Source organism: Hyla sarda, chromosome 6, assembly GCF_029499605.1.
Source record: "Hyla sarda isolate aHylSar1 chromosome 6, aHylSar1.hap1, whole genome shotgun sequence".
NCBI classification, from domain to species: Eukaryota; Metazoa; Chordata; class Amphibia; order Anura; family Hylidae; genus Hyla; species Hyla sarda.
In genome coordinates, this window is record NC_079194.1 from 130,384,084 (window position 1) to 130,410,105 (window position 26,022).

The 26,022-nt window shown below is 46.1% G+C and overlaps 1 long non-coding RNA gene across 1 annotated transcript; it reads left to right on the top strand.

The window, feature by feature from the left end:
* The first annotated feature begins 1,069 nt into the window (after positions 1–1,069).
* LOC130276108 (uncharacterized) lies at positions 1,070–20,789 on the top strand. Its single transcript, XR_008845025.1, has 3 exons — positions 1,070–1,102; positions 5,375–5,465; positions 20,480–20,789. It is a non-coding gene; the product is annotated as an uncharacterized LOC130276108 (long non-coding RNA).
* Positions 20,790–26,022: the final 5,233 nt, after the last annotated feature.

Sequence of the window (26,022 nt, forward strand, 5' to 3'; positions counted from 1 at the left end):
CTAGATGATGACAGGGGGGATGATGTATTTCCCACCCTAGGCTTATACTCGAGTCAATAAGTTTTCCTGGGATTTTGGGTTAAATTAGGGGTCTCGGCTTACTCGGCTTATACTCGGGTCGGCTTATACTCGAGTATATACGGTATATATATATATATATATATATATATATATATATATATATATATATATATATTCAGAGTAATATATTTTGTCTATGTTTTTGCACAGTAATATGCACCTGTTAACTGTACTATATAGTTTCTGGAGTGTGGTAGTAAAATGTATATAACCTGAATATACAAAGTTGTCTAAAATGTCTCCTTGTGTCTATGACGATTTATCTAGGGGGCATCCTGCTAGGTCAGGAAAAGAGTAACTGCCTCACCGCCAGGACAACTTCCAGCAAGGTACAAAGATTAACTCACACTAAAACATGTAAAAGTTATGTACCACACATAGTCCATTCATATGGTAAAAGTTGCCCACACACACGTAAATATCTACGATAGGACTGTAACAGTACTTGTAGTCCGAGTCCACCAGTTCTAAATGTGTACAGAAATGTGTCTGATTTTTTTCTCTCCTGTCCATCTGTACAGGGCACTCTACTGGCCAGAGGGTCCCCCTGAAGTCTACATAATGCACGTAGAGTGACAGGATTTCTAAAACTATAGGGAACACTGAACCTAAAACCGTGGTTCACGACAGTTTTAGGTTTGGTGGGCTTGGGTATTACTGTGATCATGGCACCAAGCAAGTCTGGTGGTAGAAAACTGGCTTTTATAGGTTGGGTGCTAGGATTGAATGACATTGTTATAGTAATGTGCAGTCAGCCTATTATAGGGGCAGTGTTTCCCTACCAGGGTGGCTCCAGGTTTTTTATATAATTTTAATAGTATTGTTTGAAGAGCCCATGAATAATATTAAGGTTCTTTTACACAGGCAGATAATTGCCCATTATGAGAAAGGATTGATGATTCAGCAAGTCCTACAAATATTTGTTTGGAGTAAAAGACTCTTTAAGGTGGTTGTGAATACCCCAGAGATGTGAAAAGTAAAAATACTGAATTTAAATTTTGCTTAGTGCAGAATTTGTTCGGTAGGTGTTTGGTTTATTGGCATATTTCTAAAATTTGGGCCCTCCCAGGGTCTTTTTTTGTTTAATAGGTTAATAATGCATCTAGCTGAAGCTTGCTATATTTAATGAGTTTGCTTAGGTATAGTGATGGATGTCTTTGGTTTTCTGTCTGTAATTTACATAAATTATATTCGGGGTTTAATTGAACTTTTTTGCATTTTCTTTTCAATTTAGTGGCTACCGCTATAGAAGCTCCTAACAGGTTTGTATTCTGGCCAGCGGAATTCTGGATTAGTATCACTTGATCATTTTGGAGCACAGTGAAAATAAATTGACATATAGCTGGGTATGTTAAAGGGATACTCTGCTGCCCCAGCATTCGGAACATTTTGTTCCAAATGCTTGGAGCAGGCGTCAGGTCTTGACATTACGGCCACGCCTCTTGTGATGTCACACCACACACCCCTCAATGAAAGTCTATGGGAGGGGGTGTGATGACCGTCACGCCCCCTCCCATAGACTATTATTGGGGGTGTGTGACTACATGTGGGTGTGGCCATGACATCACGCCCCCTCCCCCACGCATTCTAAACGACCGCCAGGTGCTGCACAGAGATCGTGGGGGTCCCAGCAGCGGGACCCCCTGCGATCAGACATCTTATCCCCTATCCTTAGGATAGAGGATAAGATGTCTAGGGGCAGAGTACCCCTTTAAGAAAGCTTCTATAGGTCACCATGTGTTGCTATTGTGCATAAAAATTAGGCTTGCAGATTAAAGTGCAGCAGAGTCTCATTGCTGTTCATAGGATTCCACTGCACAGTCCACAATAGGGAATTTAACCCCTTAAGGATCCAGCCAATTTTCACTGTAGGACCCGGCCGTTTTTTGCACACCTGACCACTGTCACTTTAAGCATTAATAACTCTGGGATGCTTTTAATTTTCATTCTGATTCCAAGGAAGTTTTTTTCGTGACATATTCTACTTTATGTTAGTGGTAAAATTCTGTCGATACTTGCATCATTTCAAATGTTGCATTATTTGCTGGTGCACTACAATGCTCAGAAGAGAAGGAGTCACATTTGGCTTGTGTAAAGTAAATTTTGCTAAAATGGTTTTTGGGGGGCATGTTGCATTTAGGAAGCCCCTATTGTGCCAGAGCAGGAAAAAAAACACATGACATACTATTTTGGAAACTACACCCCTCAAGGAACGTAACAAGGGGTACAGGGAGCCTTAACACCTCACAGGTGTTTGACGACTTTTTGTTAAAGTTGGATGTGTAAATGAAAAAAAATTCGCTAAAATGCTGGTTTTCCCCAAATTTTACATTTTTACAAGGGGTAATAGGAGAAAATTACCCCCCAAAACTTGTAACCCCATTTCTTCTGAGTATGGAAATACCCCATGTGTGGAAGTACACTGTGGGCGCACTACAATGCTCAGAAGAGAAGGAGCGCATTGAGCTTTTGGAGAGAGAATTTGTTTGGAATGGTAGTCAGGGGCCATGTGCGTTTACAAAGCCCCCTGTGGTGCCAGAACAGTGGACCCCCCACATGTGACCCCATTTTGGAAACTACACCCCTCACAGAATGTAATAAGGGGTGCAGTGAGTATTTACACTCCACTGGCGTTTGACAGATCTTTGGAACAGTGGGTTGTGCAAATGAAAAATTAAATTTTCCATTTTCACGGACCACTGTTCCAAAAATCTGTGTAAATGGAGTTCAGCATCGGTCCTTGGCGGTTTCCCCGTTCTGCCCAGCCTACTGGGGGTGGGCACAACGGTGGAACCGAAAGTTAACCCCCCCCGCCCCCGATCTGTTATTGGTGGTCGTCGCTTCTTAATGACCAATAGCAGGGATAGGAGAGGTGGCACCCCTCACCCCTCACCCACCACTCACTCCTATCCCTTCAGGGGGATTGTGGGTGTCTTGGACAACCCCGATCCCCCTTATTTTCCGGGTCACCGGAGACCCGTATGACGCAGAATCGCCGCAAATCGCCCCCCCCCCCCCCCCCAGGCATTTGCGCGGGGTGCCTGCTGATCGATATCCGGTCCGGTTCCCCGCCCGGCGCACGGCGGGGACTGAAGTTCCTATGGGCATACAGGTACGCCCTGGGTCCTTAAGTATCAGGGTGTCAGGGCGTACCTGTACGCCCTGGGTCCTTAACTTGTTAAGCAGCGGATCTTCTGCGACAAAAATTCCGCCACCGAAAGAATGATCTCGGTCATTCTATCAGCAGAATACGCTGCCATCTATGGGGACAGCAATGTCTGCACGGTCCTAGAACAAACTGATTCAGCCAGTGGTGGGTGCCCTCTGAATCTCTGGTCTGAAAATATATGGGGGGAGGCAGGTTCCTCAATGTACCTAGGCTTATTGGTCAGGTTAAATTCAACTATTACTAGTCTGACCATTTTAAGGAAAACTATTGGGAATGTAAAAGTGAGGGGAAGAGAGATGTTAAAATCACTGTCCATTAGTTTCTTATGTAATATTTGTATGCTGGAAAGTTAAAGGGGTTAATTAGTGGGAGGGACCTTTGGCCATTGCACAGTATATAAAAAGCCAAACATTTACTCACCTCTGGTATCCCGCACCTGGGCCCAGAGTGTCACACTGCCACTTAGCCGATCACTGGTCGTGGTGATGTCTGGCAGCAGAGCACTATAGGACCAGACATCACTTTGGGCTCAAGCATCACGATTTCTGACATGAAGAGGATAGTGGACTGGGACCAGAGCACAACACCAGAGGCACAGCGGGAGCGCAGATGGTAAGTAAAGGTTTTTGGTTTTTTTTTATATACTGCGCAGTGGCCAAAGGTCCCTTCCATTAACTAATCCCTTTAAATATATATCCCCCTCCTCCAGGAGTCCTTTAAAGTACCTCCCTCAACCTATAATTTTTAGGGATTGACAGTCTTTGTGAACATCATTTTTTAGGATAGAGGGAACTGTATCAGCTAACAGTGAGGATCTATCTAGACTAGTTTTTCCTAACCAGGGTGCACCAGCTGTAGCAAAACTACAACTACTAGCATGAATGGACAGCCAAAGGCTGGGAGTTGTGATATTGCATTCAACAGCTGGAGGCACCCTGGTTGGGAAACACTGATCTATACCGGCATTAAAAGTGAAATTGAAGATTACCAAGTTATCATGTGGAGCATATGAATGAACTATGCAAAGGGTGCGGTATTGTCAATCATAATAAGATACATCCCTAATAAAGAAGGAATCATCTGATAAACATAGATAGACTTTACTTTTGTTTTGGAAGTGGAGTGGTAAGCGGTAGTATCTTGGAAAAGAATTAGCAGTAAAAAAAGAAAATGCGTTTCTTGTACACATAGTAAGTCTGGTTTAAGCTTTTCATATTGGATAAAAGCCTTTCTTCTTTCTAAGCAGAGAATTAAAGCCCCGCACATTGTGAGATGCAACTTTACACATTAAATGTCAGTAAGAAAATGCCCGTGTATAAAGATTAAAGCTTGTAGTATGTGGATATGACACTGTAGCATTGCAGAAACGATGCAGAATAAAAACCACCATAAAAGGACGATATCTTAATATTGGAATAGAACAATATTTTGATCAGAACATTGTAACAAATGTACACACAAAGATCACTGTAGGGAGTAATAATGCCAAGACAGACAGTGCATAATATAAACCCTTCCATTCTTCTGGCAAAGCCATAGACATACATTGTAGACATCGATGGGGCCATTACGAGAGAGTATGAAACCAAAAGAGAAAAACTCAACTTTAGACCGATCATCTAAGTTTATATAAATGAAGAAAATTATATTAAATCACAGAATAATATAGCACTAAGTTAAAAACTAATAAATAATATATCAGTCTGTGGGTTTCTAAGGGTTATGGGGAAGCCTGGGCTTAGCACCTGCAAGTTGAGCCTGTCTGCCTGCTGAAGATGATCCACACTGTTCCTAAAAGTTAAATCAAGGCTTCTCTCTTATCTAACACCACCATAAAGCTCAGGGCACCTGTCCCACCACCATAAAGCTCAGGGTACCTACTGCTGTATGTCCACAGTGCTGCAGTAAATACAAGTTGGTTCACTGTTTTGCAGATACTTGTAGACTTTACTTACAGTTTGCAGGGCAATACCCTATTGCAGGGTGTACTCTGGAGAAATGTTGTGATATGTTAAGCCACACGGCACTAAGGCCAGCTGTTAGCCTACAGAGAAATTTGTGTTCGCAGAAGGGTCCTTGCTCAGCTGATTTTCCACTTCTGAATAGTTGATTTCTCCTTTTCAGAACAAGAAACTTGAGGTAGATACCCAAACAGTGTGAACTGGAGATAATCTTGGTTCAAAACCTCTGAAACACCATGCGATACCATGATCAGGTAAGAAGATTCTAGCAATTGAAACTGGAGTTGGTTTTCTGGTGCAGATAAGGCTGACTAATGCTGCTTGCGGCAGGCTTGAGCTGTAGCACTATCTAGGTCTAAACATTCCTGACTGGGCCTAGCAGGGTAAACTCTGACCAGATATGCACACTTCTCTGGCCTGAGACAGACTAAACTGACTAAACTGGTCTACCCAATGGGAGCAGGACCGGGAGACTTCCTCACACTTCTCTGGTTAAAACCAGACTAAACAGGTTTTAAGTGATGCCCTGTGGGGAGAGATGGTTGAACTTGGGAACTCCTCCCTCTTTCATGGAGTTTCTATATGGAAACTGGGAAAAGTCATGTAACCAATGATTTACTCATCCTGTACTAAATCCACAATTGGTGGCAGGAAATAATCCAAATGTTAACCCTTACACATCTATAATACTTCAGTGTATGTTGAAATGGCAGTGAGACATAGAAAGTGACAGAAGTACATGTTATCTCATGTTACCCATATACCGCCAAGAGGCAATTATATTCTTTCGTAGTTGGGGGACAGATACCAGGACACTACACAATGTAGCAGTGTAGGCAAAATAAACCAATCAGTCTGTAGTCCAGCTTGTTTAGCTCACAAAGGATTGTATAGATTGGATACAGTTGTAGCAAACAATTGGCTGTAAGAAATATTAGGTCTGGATGCAAACAAAAATGTTTCCACGCACTGACAGCAAGCAAAGATCTTGGAAATTGTTAAAGGGGTACTCCACCCCAAGACATCTTATCCCCTATCCAAAAGAAAAGGGGATAAGATGTCTGATCGTGGGGGTCTAGTGCGCTGGGGAACCCTGCAATCTCAGCTGCACCCCAGACATCCCGTACACCTAGGAAACTTCGCTCTGTGCCAGATGACTGGTGATGCAGGGTGAGGCTCGTGATGTCATGGCCACACCCCCCTAGACTTACATTGAGAGGGCATGGCCATGATGTCACGAGCCTCCGGCGCTGCACCCGACGCTCTAAACGGACGTCGGGTGCAGGACCCCCGAGATCAGACATCTTATCCAATATCCTTTGGATAGGCGATAAGATGTCATGAGGAGTACCCCTTTAAGCTTGATTAATTTTACGCAAATACTGTGTCCATATTGCCTCCATAGGCTTAGCTGTATAAGGTTTTTTTTTTTTTTTTTTAAAGTGTGGATATTTAGCTAACAGAATTCTGCTTGCAGCAGAGTTCTATAGACAACCCGGTACTAGACAGTATGGGAAGGGAGGGGGTCCATGACGGGGGACAGCCCAAGAGTGTACATGGGGTGAAGGAAAGTTCAAGAGGGCAGGTGGAGGACAAGGGGGAGGAGTATAGGGGGAGTTTATATATAGCAGAGTGACCATTGCGAGGGGAGTACAGCACGGAGAAAGTTGCAGGATATTGAGGAACTTACCATGTCGGGCGGTCTGGAGGAATTCATGAGGAGGGTCCGGGCAGACATGCAGGCTTGTGGTTATGGATGGCTGGAGGCGCAGCTGAGGGCTCCCCCAGCAGACGACGGCCCCGGTGGATCAGGGGCTCCCAGATCCAGTACCCGCAGATCACGGCCTCCTGAACGCCTGAGCCCAGAGGTTATACCCCGCACCCGACGTCGCCATGAGAGCCCCTTGCGGGACCCTCTGGCTGCCCCTGCTACTTCGACTTCAACTCCGGTGAGCAGGGGGGCGGGGAGGAATCTCCACGGCAGACAGCGGGTGGCGGATGCCACGATCGGGGCCGCTGCGGGATCCGGGAGCGGTGGGCGAGAAGCAAGTGCAGTGAGGACGGCTGACCCTCGCTCTGATGTTCCGAGAGCGAGGGGGACCGGCGGACGGTGAGACGGCGCAGTGAGTCTCCGGTGGCCCGTCGGGGTGCATTTGATGCGGCGGTTGTGAGGGAGACAGACCGGTAGGCGACTTCCGGTAGCGCTGCGGAATCCAGGAGTGTTGGGGGCAGGCGGAGCAGGCTGCGGGAGGACAGGATGCCGAGAGTGGAAGCACGGGGGGGGGCGGGTTAGAGGGCCAGCTCCCGGCACATCGGATATCAGCTCGGCTGAGCTGAGCAGCGACGAGGAGGGAGGGGCCATCACTCCCCTGCTTTGGGGCATACAGGAGACGGGACTGCTTTTGCTGCTGCACGGAGGGAGAAGCCACGTGATGCTGGGGCAGGAAGTGGATGCAGGCTGTCTGAGGCCGGGAGTGTATTGGTGCAGCCTGCTCTGGCTGGGGACAGTGTTGCTGCCGCAGGTGAAGATAGGTCTGGGTCTGCTGCTGCGGTGTCTGCCCACCGCACGTCTACAGGAGCCACTGGATCAGGATCTTCTGGAGCTGGAGTGGATGGCGAGTCCGGAGCTACAGCCCCTGGTCACCTGGGGCCAGAGAGGCTTGGCGAGTCGACTACTTCGGCTGGGGTTGGGGGAGGAGGGGTTGTGGGTGGGGTTACAGTCTTTGTTGCGGGATGTTAAGTGTCTGTTGCAAGATAGGGCCACGGTTTGTGGGGGTTCCCCTGTGGCGGTGTGGGAGGCGGGGCAGGTTCTCTCAGGCTGTGGGGGGCGCAGGCGGGACTGTGGTCAGCGGTAGTGGGGCTGGGTCCGCGGCGGCTGCGGTAGGTGCTAGTGTGGCTGCGAATGCTGTGATAGGGGTGCCTGCTGCGACGGCGGCGCCTGCTGCGCCTGCAGCGAAGGTGGGTGAGGAGGTGAGATTGGCTGATTCGGCGCGGGGGGAGGTGTATGTTTGTTTTGAAGTGCCGTTGGGGGCTCATTTGAAATCAGATGTGCGGGAGAAAATTTGGAATGACAAGTATGTAGAGATATTTTCTCTACTTCCTCTAGAGAAGTTTGGATAGGGCAAAGCCGGATGAGTCAAAGAAAGAGGAAGAGGAGCGGTGGCGGTGTCAGTTGATACCCCGTACGTTTTCAAATTGGTTGCAGGCATTTGCCATACTGGCTAGTGTGATTGGGGAAAAGGCGCCGGAGAATTGTTCGGGCCTTTTTTGTTACCTGAACTCTATGGGGGAGGCGTACAGGGTTTATGGGGGTACCGCATGGTTGCGGTATGATGAGCAATTCCGGCAGAGAAAGGCAGTTAGGCCTTCGTTGCGCTGGGTCCACAAAGACATTAGTTTGTGGATGAGGTTGATAGCGGCACCAAAGGTGGGCAATCAGTCCTTTCAGGATGGCGCCGTGTTCTTCCGGATCCGGTCGGCCGGCGGGAGCGGGAAAGGGTTGCTGTTGGCAATTTAATGAGGGGCACTGCCGTTTTGGGGAAGGGTGCAAATTTAAGCATGAATGCTCCGGTTGCGGAGAAGTATGGTTTTCGGTTTGGTTTTCGTATTCTGTGTGTTAATGTTAAACCGCAAGGGGAGGTCAGGAATTTGGTGTCGGCGTTGCGTCATCCGGAAATAATTAGAGAGAAGCTGTTGAAGGAGGTGGCATTGGGCCGGATGGCGGGCCCTTTCTCGACTCTTCCTTTGCAGGAGCTGAGGGTGTCTCATCCATCACCTTTCACACCAGGTTGGGGAGTCAGTGAATGACGGAATTGATCTGGCGATTTGTGCTGTATCGTATACTTCGTTTGATGCGGCACTGACTTGGGTGCGGAGATATGGTAGGAGGACTCTCTTGGCGTTTTGCCTTTTGCTGGTGCACCCTGAGAGTTTTAGTTTGTTGGGGTGTTGTTGGGAGGGTGAGTTCTTTGTAAATAAGTGTTTACCTATGGGGTGTTCGGTATCTTGCTCGTTGTTCGAGTGTTTTAGCACATTTCTGGAATTGGTGGTGCGGACGGAGTACAGGTTGACTCTGTGCTGCATTACCTGGATGATTTTTAGTTTTTGGGTCCTCAGAGTTCGGCTCTGTGTTCTGTATTGTTACAAACTATGGAGAGGGTGGCGACCGGCTTTGGGGTGCCTTTGGCGCCCGACAAAACGGAGGGGCCTGCCACTCAGTTGAAGTTTTTGGGCATAGTGATCGACACCGTGGCTATGGAGTGTCGACTGCCCGAGGACAAGTTGGGGGATCTGAAGGAGGCGGTGGCCTCGGCCGCTAGGGGGCGGAATACAGCTTAGGGATCTACAGTCTTTGCTGGGCAGGCTAAACTTTGCGTGTCAGATTATGCCAATGGGGAGGGTTTTTTGTCGGCGGTTGGCGGCAGCAACTGCTGGTGCTAGCAGGCCACTACATTATATTCGTTTGACAGCCGAATTGCTGGCGGACTTGGCGGTGTGGAGGGAGTTTTTGGACGTTTATAATGGGAGGTCCATGATTATGGGTAGGCAGGTGTCCAATGGGGATCTAGAGCTGTATACTGACGCGTCCGGGAGTCACGGTTTTGGTGCATATTGGCAAGGGGAATGGTGCGAGGGGTCATGGCCGGCGGAGTGGCGGTCGACTGGGTTGGTCAGAAATCTGGCTCTTCTGGAATTGTTTCCTATCTTAGTGGCGGTGGAAATTTGGGGGGAGAGGCTGCGGGACAAGATGGTGTGTTTCCGATGCGATAATCTGGGGGTGGTACAGGCGATTAATGCACAAACAGCGAGCTCGCCGCCGGTGGTGCGTTTGTTGCGGCAGTTGGTGTTGAGGGGGTTGCGCCTTAATGCTCAGTTTGTTGCATTGCATGTCCCTGGGGTTCTGAATGAAATCGCTGATTCCCTTTCTCGTTTCCAGTGGGATCGGTTTCGGGAGTTGGCGCCAGCGGCGGAAGCGCATGGGATCGCATGTCCAGAGGAGCTGTGGAGAGTGGTCTGACGACGGCTTTTGGGCTTATCAGGCAGTCAGTCTGCGCGAGTAGCTGGGCCGGCTATTGTAAGAGCTGGAAGGAATGGGAGGAGTTGCTGGATGGGTTGGGAGAGTTGCATTCAGCGGGGGATTGGGAGACAGCTGTGTTGTTTTCGTGGGGAGGTTGGGGACGGGGTGTCTGGGTCGGGGCTTGGCTGGCGGTTGGTGGCTTTAGCCTTTTGGTTCCAAGTGAGGGGTTTGGCGGATGCTACCAAATCGTTTTGGTTAGGAGGGCGGCCGGGTGATTTCAGAGGGGAATGCAGGTGAGGGTTTCTAGGAGGCCGGTTTCCTTTTCATTGTTGGAGGAGTTGGGTGTGGTTTTGGCCAGTGTGTGTTTTTTGGAGTTTGAACAGGTTTTGTTTAGGTGTGCCTTCTCGTTGGCGTTTTTGGGGCATTTCGGATTTCAGAGTTGGTGGTGCCTAGCAAGGTGAAGGCGGGGGGATTGTTTTTTACTGATGTGATCTATGAAGGGGCCATTTTGGAGTGTGTGATTCGCCATTCAAAAACGGATCAAGTGGGGCGGGGGTTTGTGGTACGGTTGGTGCCTTTGGCCGGGTCTGGGATGTGCCCGATGCGTTGTTTTCCGGAGTATCAGGCACGGCGCCCCGCTTGGGGGGCCCTAACTGTTGCATGCTGGCGGGGAATTTTTATCCCGTTTTCAATTTATAAGGGTTTTCAGGAAGGCTTTGGAGTTGCTGGGTAGGAGCCCTGGGGAGTTCAGTTCCCATTCCTTTAGGATTGGGGCCGCGACTGAGGCGTCTCGGTGGGGGCTGTGGCCTGATGCTATCCGGCGCATTGGGCGATGGGAATCAGAGAGGTTTCGTTTGTACGTACGTCCTCAATTGTTGTGATTTGTGTGGGAGTGGGGTTATTTGTTGTAAGGGTTTTTTTTCCATTTATGTTTTACAGGTGGTGCTCCGTGCCTTATATGGATCTTGGGAAATTCTTATGTGGTGAGAGGAGCGGCGAGGGCCGAGGTGCGGCCGGATGGGAGGCAGTTGGGGTTCTCCAGGGGAGTGGCACAGGTGCGGTGGTTGGGAAAAGGGGGTATGCTTTGTTCGGGGGTGTTGCCTTTCCTTCAGAGGTATGTTGAGCTGAACAGGGCCCCGGATGTACTGGTATTTCACGTTGGGGGCAATGATCTCGGGGGCCAGACTGCTAGGTCATTGATGAGGGACATCAAGCTGGACATGTTGAGGGTCTGGAATTCGTTTCCTGGGATTTCTTATCCGGTCGGATATCGTGGCTCGACTTAAATGGAGGAATGCTAGATCGGTGTCCAGCTTGAATAGGGCGAGGGCGAAGGTAAATCGGGTGGAGGGTTGATTTGTGGCGAGAAATGGAGGCTTGGTGGTCCGACATAGGGAGCTGGAGGTGGCCTCCTCTGAGTTTCTGGGGCCTGATGGGATTCATTTGAACCCTGTGGGTACTGACCTCTGGGCTTGGGAAATCAGGGATGTGGTGGAGAGAGCAGTCGAGAGTGGTTGTGGGCGGACGGCCGCTTGTAAGGGGTCACAAAGGGCCGTCTGTGGCAGGAGCTAGAGGGGGACTTGGAGACAATTGGAGAGAAGGTGGCACTGAATGGGATGGTGAGGCTGGGGGCGGTACACAGCCTCGTGTGGTGAACCCCGGCGGGAGAGGCCCAAAGGGGCGGGGGTCTCTGAAAGCGGTGCCCTGGGGTTAGGTGAAGGGTCTACCCAGGGCAAAGTAGGAGACCCGAGGAAAAGTTGGGAAGCCTCCAAGTCCCCCTCCGGCTAGGTGTAGAACCATGTTAAGGAAGAAGTTTGCACTAATGTTTGCACTAATGTCTATACTATAAATGGGTGGTCAGGTAATGTTACCTGATTATGTATAAGGTTATTTAATGTTATTTAATGATATTTAATATTTTGGTATTATGTTTATGTTACAAAAATAAAATTGCCACTGTGGCCTTTATACCAAACTATGTAGTCAGTGTGTTATGTGGGGAAAATGGAAGGGGTGTACGGATCACAGCGCATGTGGATGATACCCTAGTCATGTTCTTCATGGGATTCTGCTGCTCTATGCACACTGCGGAATAGTTGCAGCAGACACATGCAGAATGGACATCCACCCAAAGAATGAACATGTTCATTATTTAGGCAGAATTTTGCCAGACTGCATTGGCGTCTATTAGGGGGCACACGTCCATGTGGTTCTACTGCTGATTATTTCGGTGGCCCCAATTCAGCTGGCAGAATTCCACATGATGAATTTCCTCAGTGTGAACGAACCTTAAAGGAGTACTCAAGTTTCTGGATATGCTTTACAAAGTGCATGTCTTTTGAAATGGCTTAAGGAGTACTCCGGCGCGCACTTTTTTCCTTTTATCTCGTCCGGGCTGCAAAATAATGTGATAGGCTGAAGCTCCGTGTGACGTGCCGGGCTAACAGGAAGTAAGAAGAATACAGCCCGGGGACCGAACACCTGTACCGGAGTGTACCGGAGCACCGGGGGAGCGTATGCAGGTAAGAGAAAGTGTGTATTCTTTTATTTTGCAGCCCGGACGGGATAAAAGGAAAAAAGTGCGCGCCGGAGTACTCCTTAAGCCATTTCAAAAGACATGCACTTTGTAAAGTATATCCAGAAACTTGAGAACCTATAAATGTAATTATACTTGCAAACACATTTCTTGACATGAAATGACCGGGGGCTCGTACCTCCCACCGCAGCACCTACCAGCCCCATCCAGAGGTGCCTGCACCATTCAGCCCTGCAGACTACTCTGCCTTACTCTAATTAACAGCGAAAAAACAGGAATACATCAATATGCCAAGAGTCAGTCAGGCGCCGGGCAGGATGATGTATCTGGAGCGCTCTGTATAGCAAAGTCTGGGAACATTTCAAAATGATTTTCTGAAATAAATGACATTTTATGAATTTCGCCCCTCGCTCCGTCAGACATCTGCACATCAGACCAAAATAAATATATGGGGGAACTGGGTTTGTTTGGACCCTGACGCCAGGGAGAGCGTATTTATAATAATACATATGACATCCTGTCCTTGCTCTTTGGTATTTATGATGTGTGTAATAAGGTCGCTGGAATCACCACAATGTATCAGTGACGGCATGCTGAGCAGCAGGCAGGGATATGAATCTTATCAATCTTATTGTCCGCCCACTAGTGCTAATATGCTGCAGATTTTCTGTACAGAGTTTCCATGTGGAAAATCAGCAGTATTTAGGGGGCTTTCAAATGTAACATATCCTTTCAGATTCCATAGGGGACTACAGTATTGGCGCTGTGCATGAGATATTCAAAAAACTATTTCATACTCTGCAGATAAAATCCACACAGATATTTTACCTGTAGGTATTAAATCCACAGCTTGTCAATTCTTTTTGCGGGCTTGCTGTGAATTTTCTCCTTGACTAAAATGGGAAAGTCAAAATATGCTCTAAGGGTGCGTTCACACATGCATATTTTCTGCTGCAGATCTGCTGCAAATTTGCTTCAGCAGATTTAACTACCCATTAAAATCAATGGGCAGCAAAATCTGCAGCAGATCTTTGGCAAACATACGCCCGAAGGGCCAACTTGCTTCAGCAGATTTTGCAGCCCATTGAAGTCAATGGGCAGCAAAATCTGCTGAAGCAAATCTGCAGCAGATCTGTAGTAGAAAATCTGCTCGTATGAATGAGCCCTTCGGGTACATTCCCGCTTAGCGCATACGCAGCGTGTTTTCCACTGCGCAAAATCTGCAGAAGCAGCGGGAAATACGCTGCGTATCCCTCGCTCACCCATACACACAAGGCTTCCAGTGGCAGCCCTATGTGTGTAGTGAGTTTTGGAGGCGGGACAGGGTGTCGGTGTGACTATGATGCATGGCTCCGCCTCCAAAACTCACTACACACATAGGGCTGCCACTGGAAATTACCTGCGGATTTTGCTACCATTTACTTCAATGGGTCTGAAGGAAAATCTGCAAATCTGCCTCTATTGCAGATTTTCTACAGACCCATTGAAGTCAATGGTAGCAAAATCCACAGGTAATCCGCCCGTGTGAACATAGCCTAAATCTGCAGTGTTGCTGCTTGTCAAATCTGAATTTGTTGATTTTTAAATACACCTTGTTTTTTATTTTCTAAATGTACATATCTGCAATTGTATCTGCAGGGTAAAATCTTTCTGCATAACTTGGAGCTGATATTCTGCTGCAGATTTTATGCAGGTATTCTGCAGATTGTCTGCCAAATCCACAGCAGACCCATCCATTGTGAAAGAAGCACGCTTACAGTAGCAGCAATATGAATCATAGTTTTAGAAGTGTCATCCACATACTGCAAAGTTGCCAACGTAAAAAATAATAAAAAAATTACAGAAACATTTTGGCTTTAACCCCTTAAGGACCAATGACGTATGCATACGTCATAACACCCTAGGTCATAAGGACCCATGATGTATGCATACGTCATGGTCTTTTCCTGGTCTCCACCGCTCACCCGGCGGAGATCGGAAGCGGATCCCTGCTGAAATCCTTCAGCAGGGATCCAGGGCAAAAGCCGAGGGGGGCCATGTAGGCCCCCCATGACGGCGATCGCCGCAAATCGCAAGGGAAATCGCCCTTGCGATCTGCGGCGATACTGTCTCTGGGACCCGACCGCCCGGTAATTTTGCATGATCCCGGCTGTCACAGACAGCCAGGGCCATGCTAAAGTATAGGAGCGAGGTGGCAAGCCTGCCACCTCCTCCTATGCCCTGCGATCCGTCGGCTAGTTAACCGACCAATCGCGGGGGGGGGGCGGTTACTTCCTCCCGCCCTGCCAGGAGGACAGGAGGAAGACCGGAGGACGCGGCGGGGGAGTGCTGGGGACCGGCTCCAGTACTTACCTCGTCCCTGAAGACCCGGATCCCGGCGATGAAGACGGCGGAGGCGACAGGTGAGTTCCTCTTCAGCCGCGGTCGGGCCCTTTACAGCAATGCACGTCGCCGTAAAGCGACCTGCATTGCTGTATTGGGACCCTGTATACTATAACTCCCAGCATGCCCAGACAGCCCTTGGCATCTGGGCATGCTGGGTGTTGCAGTTTTGCAACATCTGGAGGTCCGCAGTTTTGGGACCACTGTGCCCTTCCAGATGTTGCAAAACTACACATCCTCAGCATGCCCTTACTGTCCAGGCATGCTAGGAGTTGTAGTTCTGTAACATCTGGCCCTTCAGATGTTGCAGAACTACAACTCCCAGCATGCCTGGACAGTTTTGGCATACTGGGAGTTGTAGTTTTGCAACATCTGGAAGGGCACAGATTGGGAACAACTGTATTAGTGGTCTGCAAACTGTAGTCCTCCAGATGTTGCAAACTACAACTCCATGCATGCTGGGAGTTGTAGTTCGGCAACATCTGGCTCTAAAGATGTTGCCGAACTACTACTTCCAGCATGCCTGAGAATGTTTGGGAGTAGTGGTTTTGCAACAACTGGAGGCACACTGGTTGGGAAACATTGTCTGTTTCCTAACTCAGTGTTTCCCAACCCGTGTGCCTCCAGCAGTTGCAAAGCTATAACTACCAGCATGCACTGATAGACTGTGCATGCTGGGAGTTGTAGTTTTGCAACAGCTGGAGGCCCCCCCACTGTGAATGTACAGGGTACATTCACATGGGCAGGGGCTTAGAGTGAGTATCAGGCTGCAAGTTTTCGATGCAGCAAATTTTGCGCGGCAGCTCAAACTCGCAGCTGGAAACTCGCTGTAATCCCCCGCCCATGTGACTGTACCCTAAAAACACTACACTACACTAACACAAAATAAAATAAAAAGTAAAAAACACTACATATACACATACCCCTACACAGCCCCCCTCCCCAATAAAAATGAAAAACGTCTGGTACGCCACTGTTTTCAAAATGGAGCCTCCAGCTGTTGCAAAACAACAACTCCCAGTATTGCCGGACAGCTGTTGACTGTCCAAGCATACTGGGAGTTTTGCAACAGCTGGAGGCACCCTGTTTGGGAATCACTGGGGTAGAATACCCCTATGTCCACCCCTATGCAAATCCCTAATTCAGGCCTCAAATGCACATGGCGCTCTCACTATGAAGCCCTATCGTATTTCAAGGCAACAGTTTAGGGCCACATATGGGGTATTGCCGTACTCGGGAGAAATTGCCTTACAAATTTTGTGGGGCTTTTTCTCCTTTCTCCCCTTATGAAAAGGTGAAGTTGGGGTCTACACCAGCATGTTAGTGTAAAAAAATAAATTTTTTACACTAACATGCTGGTGTTGCCCTATACTTTTAATTTTGACAAGAGGTAAAAGGGAAAAAAGCCCCCAAAAATTTGTAATGCAATTTCTCCCGACTACGGAGATACCCCATGTGTGGGCGCAAAATGCTCTGGGGGCGCACAATAAGGCCCAGAAGGGAGAGTGCGCCATGTACATTTGAGGTGATTTGCACAGGGGTGGCTGATTGTTACAGCGGTTTTGACAAACGAAAAAATACAAAACCCCACATGTGACCCCATTTCGGAAACTACACCCCTCACGGAATGTAATGAGGGGTGCAATGAGAATTTACACCCCACTGGTGTCTGACAGATCTTTGGAACAGTGGGCTGTGCAAATTAAAAATGTTGTACAGCCCACTGTTCCAAAGATCTGACAGACACCAGTGGGAGGGTAAATGCTCACTGTACCCCTTGTTACGTTCCTCAAGGGGTCTAGTTTCCAAAATGGTATGCTATGTGGGGGTTATTTTGCTTTTCTGGCACTATAGGAGCTTCCTAAATGCGACATGCCCCCCGAGCAAAATTTGCTCTCAAAAAGCCAAATATGACTCCTTCTCTTCTGAGCATTGTAGTTCGCCCGTAGTGCACTTCAGGTCAACTTATGGGGTACCTCCATACTCAGAAGAGATGGGGTTACAAATTTTGGGGGGTATTTTCTGCTATTAACCCTTGCAAAAATGTGAAATTTGGGAGGAAACACACATTTTATTTAATTTTTTTTTTTAATTTTTTACATATGCAAAAGTTGCGAAACACCTGTGGGGTATTAAGGCTCACTTTATTCCTTGTTACGTTCCTCAAGGGGTCTATTTTCCAAAATGGTATGCCATGTGTTTTTTTTTTCCTGTTCTGGCACCATAGGGGCTTCCTAAATGCAACATGCCCCCCAAAAACCATTTCAGAAAAACGTACTCTCCAAAATCCCCTTGTCGCTCCTTCCCTTCTGAGCCCTCTACTGCACCCGCCGAACACTTTACATAGACATATGAGGTATGTGCTTACTCGAGAGAAATTGGGCTACAAATAGAAGTATACATTTTCTCCTTTTACCCCTTGTAAAAATGCTAAAATTGGGTCTACAAGAACATGCGAGTGTAAAAAATGAAGATTGTGAATTTTCTCCTTCACTTTGCTGCTATTCCTGTGAAACACCTAAAGGGTTAAAATGCTGAATGAATGTCATTTTGAATACTTTGGGGTGTGCAGTTTTTATAATGGAGTCATTTGTGGGGTATTTCTAAGATAAAGACCCTTCAAATCCACTTCAAACCTTAATTCGTCCCTGAAAAATTGTGATTTTGGAAATTTTGTGAAAAATTGGAAAATTGCTGCTGAACTTTGAAGCCCTCTGGTGTCTTCCAAAAGTAAAAACTCATCAATTTTATGATGCAAACATAAAGTAGACATATTGTATATGTGAATTAAAAAAAATTTTGGGGAATATCCATTTTCCTTACAAGCAGAGAGCTTCAAAGCTGGAAAAATGCAAAATTTTCAAATTTTTCATCAAATTTTGGGATTTTTCACCAAGAAAGGATGCAAGTTACCAAAAAATGTTACCACTATGTTAAAGTAGAATATGTCACAAAAAAACTCTCTCGGAATCAGAATGATAACTAAAAGCATTCCAGAGTTATTAATGTTTAAAGTGACAGTGGTCAGATGTGCAAAAAATGGCCGGGTCCTAAGGTGTAAAATGGCTGGGTCCTTAAGGGGTTAGACTAAGGACAGGGCTTATTATGGATGTGGGTTATTGTGGGTGGGGTATGTCTGTGGCTCGTTCTCTGTAAGCTCCATTATGTAAGGCTATTTAATGGCATTGCTATAGGGGGGCAGGGGTGAGGACCGAACCGTGTGACACCCTCTGGTGGGGTGACACTCTGACTCCGGTGTGTCCGTTCTTTCCCTGTCATGCACTGTGCAACTGCAGTCAGGGGCCCAGCAGTTGCACAGTGAGTGACACTAGACAGCTAAATACAGACTGGAGGTGTGCAGTGTTACTTACATGCACTTCTATGCTGTGCACCTCCAGTCTGATTTCTGTATTGAGCATCAGGTTGGGCAGGAGGGGCGGGAGCAGCACCTCTGGTGCTCTTCTCCCGGCTGTAGAGCACCCTTGACAGCTGTATCTGAATGAAGGGAGTGACATGGATGTAAGATGACTGGCTGCATGAGGTTAGTGTATTACAGTGGTCTCCAAACTATGGACCTCCTGCTGTGGCAGACCACAACCCTCAGCATTCTTGGAAAGCCTTAACTTTGCAACAGCAGGAGGTCCATTGTTTGGAGACGACTGGTGTATTGTATGAGAATGTCTTAGCCTCTTAACCCCCCCCCCCTGTTAACACCTACGGGAACATAAAAAGTCAAAGTTTTTTTTTAATGTGAATAAGCCCCCTTCCCCAATAAAAAATAAAATACCCCTTTTCCCATTTCCAAGAGAAAGTGTAAAAAGATAAATAAAATAAACATATTAAAAATATCCATACTATTAAAATAAAATTTTATTTATCCTGTACGGTAAATGATGTAAATATTGCTGCTTTTTGTCACATCACATCCCAGAAAAATTCATTAAAAAGCGATCAAAAAGTACAATATACGCGGAAAAAAACGTGAAAAAAAAGAGTTATAGGGTCAGGATAGGGGGATTTAAAAATACTAATTTTGTTTAAAAAGTTTGAGTTTTTTTAAAAGCAGTACAATAATAGAGAAGTATGTAAAGATGGGAATAATTTTAATCGTATTGACCCAGAGAATAAAGAAAACATGTCATTTTTACTGTAAAGTGTACGGTGTCAAAACAAAACCCTCCAAATGTTGCAAAGTTGCTGTTTTCTTTTCCATTTTCCTGCAAAATAATATTTGATTGCACCGTAAATTTTAGGGTAAAATGTTTTTACAAAGAACAATTGGTTGTGCAAAAAAACAAGTGAAAAAGCAAAAATGAAATTGACTGTTTTTTTAAGGTCATTATCTGCTGTGTCCCTTAGGAGTTAATGGGGTTGTAATGGGGTTGGGGGGGGACACCATTTCCTACCGCATCAAGTGACAACGATCCTAGCAACACCACTGAGGCTATGGACTAAAACTAAACTTGTATTTCCATGACAGAGGTGCGAGGCTAAACCATGAATAGGTTGGTGATTTGCTTGTGTGGGAGAGCAACCTGAACATTTGCAATAGGATTAATTTATTATCATTCAATAGGAATAATCCTGAGTGTTTTTGCCTGGAATAAGTAGTTTACCACATACCATAAATACGAATATGAATATGAGATAGAGAATCTGTTAAACAGAGATAATGTAGCAATTGTTATAGCTCACCGCAGAACTGGAGGTACAGCTCACACTGCTCATTGCTGCTCTACAATGTCCTTACTGTTGCTTCTGATAGAATGCTGTATGTGGGAAAATTATGGAGTCTAGGCTCCATCCAGTAGGTCAGGGACAAATAAAAATTAGAGATTGATCCTGCAGAGCAGCAATCTTGTGAAAAATTTTCAGTGTTTCATTAATGTGCAACTCCTCCCCTCTTCCCCCCCTCTCCCCCCCCCCCAGTCACTGAATGGCATTCGCTTCACTTCATGGACAGTGCAACCCTGTCAAAACTAAGCTCAGTGCTGGATGAAGAAAACATTTCCATCGCTCCCTGTCCTGGAAGGCTTCTAGCCAAATTTTCTTCTCATTCACTTGCATAGATTCTCATTATGGGTTGAAACTATGTTAACTCCTTATCTCCCACAGGCACAATATCCAAGTAGAGAGTCACTTACAACTAATGACGTTAGAATTCATTTGTCTTCTTGCTTTTGTGGTCTGTTTTCCTCATTCTAATTACTTGTTTTTCTTCTCTCAGTGACCCAAAAAGGAAGACAACTGCATTGCCTCTGACTCTAAAATGAGAAATAAGAAACTCCCGCCTGAAAGATAATTATTGCCACCTTTCTATTCCCCTGATTTAGGCTTCATCATAGCGCCTGATGTCTTGTGGACCGCGCCGCTGTCTAATCAGAGCTATTCTCTGCGATCTGCATGTAATTACATCTCTACCTGAAAAGTGACGGCGCCATTAATTGGAAGCAAAATGGTAAAGAATAGTTTGTAAATTGGTCTCGTCGAGAGGGTGACGCTTGTTTCGTGCAGGAAATTCTTGCTGCTTTGCTGCAGTACCTGGGGTGTACTGATGATCCCACCTTTATTATATAATGAGGGGAAAATGCAGGTGACTTTGTGTATATGAAAAGATATTCAGCAGACTTCATCAGCAGTATTGTAACTCTTCACATGTTTCAGCTATTTGCATTCACATGAAGAACTGTTTATAGTGTTCCTTCCTTCTTTTCATTCATTTACATGTATTGCCCCCAAATTAACTTTGGAAAATAGAGTATATGAAACAATGACACATCAATATCCGTCTCATCAAGACCTAAGCTTCAGCTTAGTGTGTTTTTTCATGGGTTTGTTTTTTTTAGTTTTTGTCAGCAAAGCATTCATAACTTTTGAATTTTCCCATTTATGTAACTAAATCGCACAATTTACTTGCTTTACTTTTAATCAACTGGGAGGACAAAGTTGGTAAAATATAGTAATCTTGCTATAGTCTCTTTGGCTGTTTTTACAGTGTAGCCCAATTCTGGCAAATACCATACTCAAGGTTAGAAATGAGCCCCAGAAGAAACTTAAAACAAAATAAATTCCAACTCCCCATCAAACAACCAAACACCCTTTTTCCCATGCCTTCCCAAACATAGACTGTTGCTTATGGCCCCACCACAGACTTCTGCTCAGCCACTGATAGACTGCTGATCATGCCTGTCCTCTCACAGACTACTGCTCAGGCCCATCTATATAGACTGCTACTCAAGTACCCCTAAAAAGGGCTACTCAAGCCCCCTAATACAGACTACTGATCAAGTCACCCATTTAGGACTCTGCTAACAATCTCTAATATAGACTGCTACTCTGCCTCCCATGTAGACTGTTGTTCATGCCCCTCATACAGACTGCTGCTCAGGTTCCCGTATATAAACTGCTGCTCAGGTTCCCGTATATAAACTGCTGCTTAGGTCCCCCTGAGGTGTCCCTAAGCTGAGTCACCTTTTTGCTACTTTGAACACTGTTTTCTGCTCTGTTCTATGTGTATCTCTTTAAAGGAGTACTCCGGTGAAAAACTTTTTTTTTTTTTTTTTAATCAACTGGTGCCAGAAAGTTAAACAGATTTGTACATTACTTCTATTAAAAAATCTTAATCCTTCCAGTACTTATTAGCTGCTGAATACTACAGCGGAAATTCTTTTCTTTTTGAAACACAGAGCTGTCTGCTGACATCATGAGCACAGTGCTCTCTGCTGACATCTCTGCCCATTTTAGGAACTGCCAAGAACAGCATATGTTTGCTATGGGGATTTCCTTTTACGCTGGCAGTTCCTAAAATGGACAGAAATGTCCGCAGAGAGTGTTGTGCTCATGATGTCAGCAGAGAGCACTGTGTTTCAAACGGAAAATAATTTCCACTGTAGTATTCAGCAGCTAATAAGTACAGGAAGGCTTAAGATTTTTTAATAGAAGTAATTTACAAATCTGTTTGACTTTCTGCCACCAGTTGATTTAAAAAAAAAAGTTTTTCACCGGAGTACCCCTATAAGTGTAGTACAAAGAAAATACATTTTTCTGTATCTTTATATATTGTCTGCATGCATTAAGCCTGAAATAAGTGTAAGGGGTTGACATTCTCTATCAAGAAGTCTAATTCACTGTAAAAAAAAAAATGTTAAGTCACATGTACACCCCTTAGCCAATGCGGTTAAAGTTAGTCCAGCTCCACCCCAATCCCAAGGAGTGGGATCTTAATGTACATGTTAGTTGAGTCCAGCCTCTGGTCAGAGAGCACATAGAGAGAACACCTGTCTGCATCTGTCACCTTTAGGCTATGTTCACACTGCGTAATTCCCATGGATTTCTGTGTGCGGTATTACGTGGAATTACGCGCAGTGAACTTTACCATCAGTGTGATTGGGTCTTCTGCGAGACCCATTCACACTGAGCAATTTCAGCGGCGGACAATTCTGCATAGGTCTGCATAGCCATAAATGGTGAGGGTGCAGGGCTGTGCGGTCGGCAGCGGCTGCCAGACTGAATTTCCACTCACTGAAGTCCGAGAGTGGAAATTCAGCTTCAATTGCTCAGTGTGACCGCACCATTAGAGGGAGACTGCCCTTGTCTTTAAAAATTCAGCAAAAGGCAACAAAACTTCTACCTGTCTAGTGTGTCCTGCTACAGGGTTTCCACAAAGGCATACCTGACGGGCCCTGTTGCACAGTAGGTGTGGTGTGACTAGGTGTGACTAATCCTCCGGACCTGGCCTAGTCAAGCAACAGATTAACGTCTGGGGATTCCTTTCTGAATGTACTCCAAGAAGCCTTTATCTTAGTTTACCCAAGTGAGGGAAGAAATCTTTGCACAGTCCACCACAATACATCCCCATGAAAACCCCTGAAGCTTGCACAAATACATTGGACAAACAAGCCAGTACAAAGTCTCAGTCACAAGTCAAGTCTCTATTCCTTATACAAGTCTCTTCTCAAGTGCAATAGAGAACAAGCCAAGCCCCATGAAAAGGTAATGTCTAGTATGCCTCGTGTAGCCGCATGCCTCTAGTCATAAACACATCTCAAGAGAACTACAAGTCACATACTAACCAAATCTCAACTACTCTACCAACTACTTTTGGTCTATGACAGTGGCAAATGACCAGTTAATTCTGAGCATACGAAGTGTACCTTCAGTACTGTATTCCCAAACTGAAACTGTTGTTTTCTATAAATCCCGGCTTTAGAGGTATTATTTTCCTGGGCCCTTGGTACAGATTACAGCTTAATTGAAGTAGTGGTTTGTGGGACTATACATCTAAATGTAGGTATGCCCCCCTCCTGCCACGTGACACTACAGCCCTCATCATTCTCTATTCAGAACCCTACTTCTGACATTTCAAACTTGACATTTGCATAACCTAAAGATAAGTATCCATATTAGCTTGCTGCTCAAGCCCCCTATTTAGACTGCTACTACAGCTACCTATAATGACTAATGATCACGCAATCCCATAAACTACTGCTTAAGTCCCCTCTTACAAACTGCTGCCCTGACCTCCTATATAAACTACTCAGCCCCTTTCCCCCATTTAGACTGTAGACTGCTGCTCAGGCCCCCATACAGGCTGTTGTTTAGGCTCCCATACAGACTTCTGGCTTTATATAGACTGCTGATCACCCCCATATACACTGCTACTCAAGCCCTCACCATATATTGAGTGATGCTCAGACCCCCAAATAGACTGGTCATGTCCCTGATATAGACTGTCTTAATGCCCATTTCCTCTACCTTACCGATCCCATTATGCTTCCCCAATTACCACCTCCTCATCCGTGGTGCAGTAACTAAAGGCATACCAGGATGGCATTACCAGCAAGGTCCTGCAGCTCTAGTATGGGCAATGTGTAGGTATAAACTCTCTGCAACCCAAACATTTAGGGACCTGCATGCATGTTTCTGCATTCTGCTGCAATGTGCACAAAAAGGGTAGTTGGTGCCATGGTATTGCACAAATTGTGGCAAAACACAGAAATATATCTGTGGCTTTATAGTTGTTCAAGGCTCATCCATGTATCCTCCAGCTCCCCAGTAGGCTGGTTTAAGTCTGGGCACTGTAAAGAGCATTGGGATGTATTACATGAGGTCTAACATTGGTAATGGGATTAAACAGCTCATCGACATACAGTATGAAGATAGAAGAACAACAATGACACCTAAATAGACACTGTCAGAATCAAAAACTTTTCATATGTTGAGCATTTTGCAAAACATTAAAGGGGTACTCAGCCCCTAGACATCTTATCCCCTATCCAAAGGATAAGGGATAAGATGTCTGATCGCGGGGTCCCGCCACAGGGGATCCCTGCGATCTCGGCTGCGGCACCTCAGAAATACGATGCACGGAGCAATGACTGGTGATGCGGGGTGGATGCTCGTCACAGTCATGCCCCGTTTGTGACGTCACGGACACACCTCCTCAATGCAAGTCTATGGGAGGGGGCGTGACGACCGGCACGCCCCCTCCCATAGACTTGAATTGAGGGGGCATGGCCGTGACGTTACAAGCGGGGTATGTCCGTGACGTCATGAGCTTCCGGCACTGCACCCGATGCTCTAAACGAACGCCGGGTGCAGCAAGGAGATCGCGGGTTCCCCAGCGGCCGGACCCCAAGCGATCAGACATCTTATCTCCTATCCTTTGGATAGGGAATAAGATGTCAAGGGGCGGAGTACCTCTTTAACCTTTCTAATATACTTCATACTATTTTTTATCTCCTTTTAATAGAAATCATGTTTAAAAAAAGACCACTAGGGGACTAGCACTCCTCTGTCCTGTCTATGAGACGGCAACCTGAAAATAGAGAGGAGGGGGGTTACAGAGCAGCCTACAGTAATTGTAGGAAGAGACCAAGCACAGCACAGCAGACTCAGGGAGGAAGTGAATGCATGGTGAATGAGGGCAGGCTCAGTGCATGCTCCCCCTTCCTGAGCAGGTGATGTCAGAATGAGTGAGCAGCAGAACAGAGGAATTTGTGAGCCAAATACAGAAACTGGACACATAAAAAAGACATTTAAAGCATCTGTATAACCTAGTGAGAGGAATCCGCTTCTTCCAGCCCCCAGGCCAGCAGAAGCGCATTACCTTTGTGCGTGAAACAGCCGGCAGTCGCCTCTGAGCGCCCCATGCTTATTTCGTCTGCCTGTCTGCTGGAGGTACCGTGAGAAGAGTCGTGTGACTCGTACTGTTGCGGTGAGTGCAGGATTGCTGTCTTGTTCTGCTGCGATTTATTTCTGATTGTTCTCAGTGCTTAATGTTCTAGCACCACCGTTAGACGAGTATTGTCCAAGTACCTGCACTGTGTATCCTTTATCCAGAAACACAAACTATGGGTTGTCTATTTAATGGCAGTGCCGCTCTGATATCTATTGTTTGTACATCATCTCTGGCAGTATGTGTTATATCCCTCTGTCTGGCACATTTCTCTTGTAGAATACAATGTACTGAATCTACTGCACAAAGTGGAATGCCTTACCTATTCGTTTGAACATAGTATGCTGTAGTGCCATTACTGTGACACAATTTTACATTTTTCCTTGTCAGTATTGAAGAAAACTGGAGGATAGATCACCCCCTATGAAGTTAATTTTGATGAAATTTAGGAAAATGGAAAAAGAAATTAAAATCAAATATGAATATTTGCTTATTTCCAGTCTCTGCAGATCTCATCTCCTTTGCAAGCAGATGCTTAATAGTTATTCTTTACACCTCAGCAGCAACCGTATATCCAGGAAAGCAGCTGAAATATCCCCCTATGATGTGCGAATTACTGCTGAGTGTTACTTATGCCCCTGATAATATATTTCATATATAGCCTCCCCGAACCTGCATGTGATTTAGAGGTTGATAGTT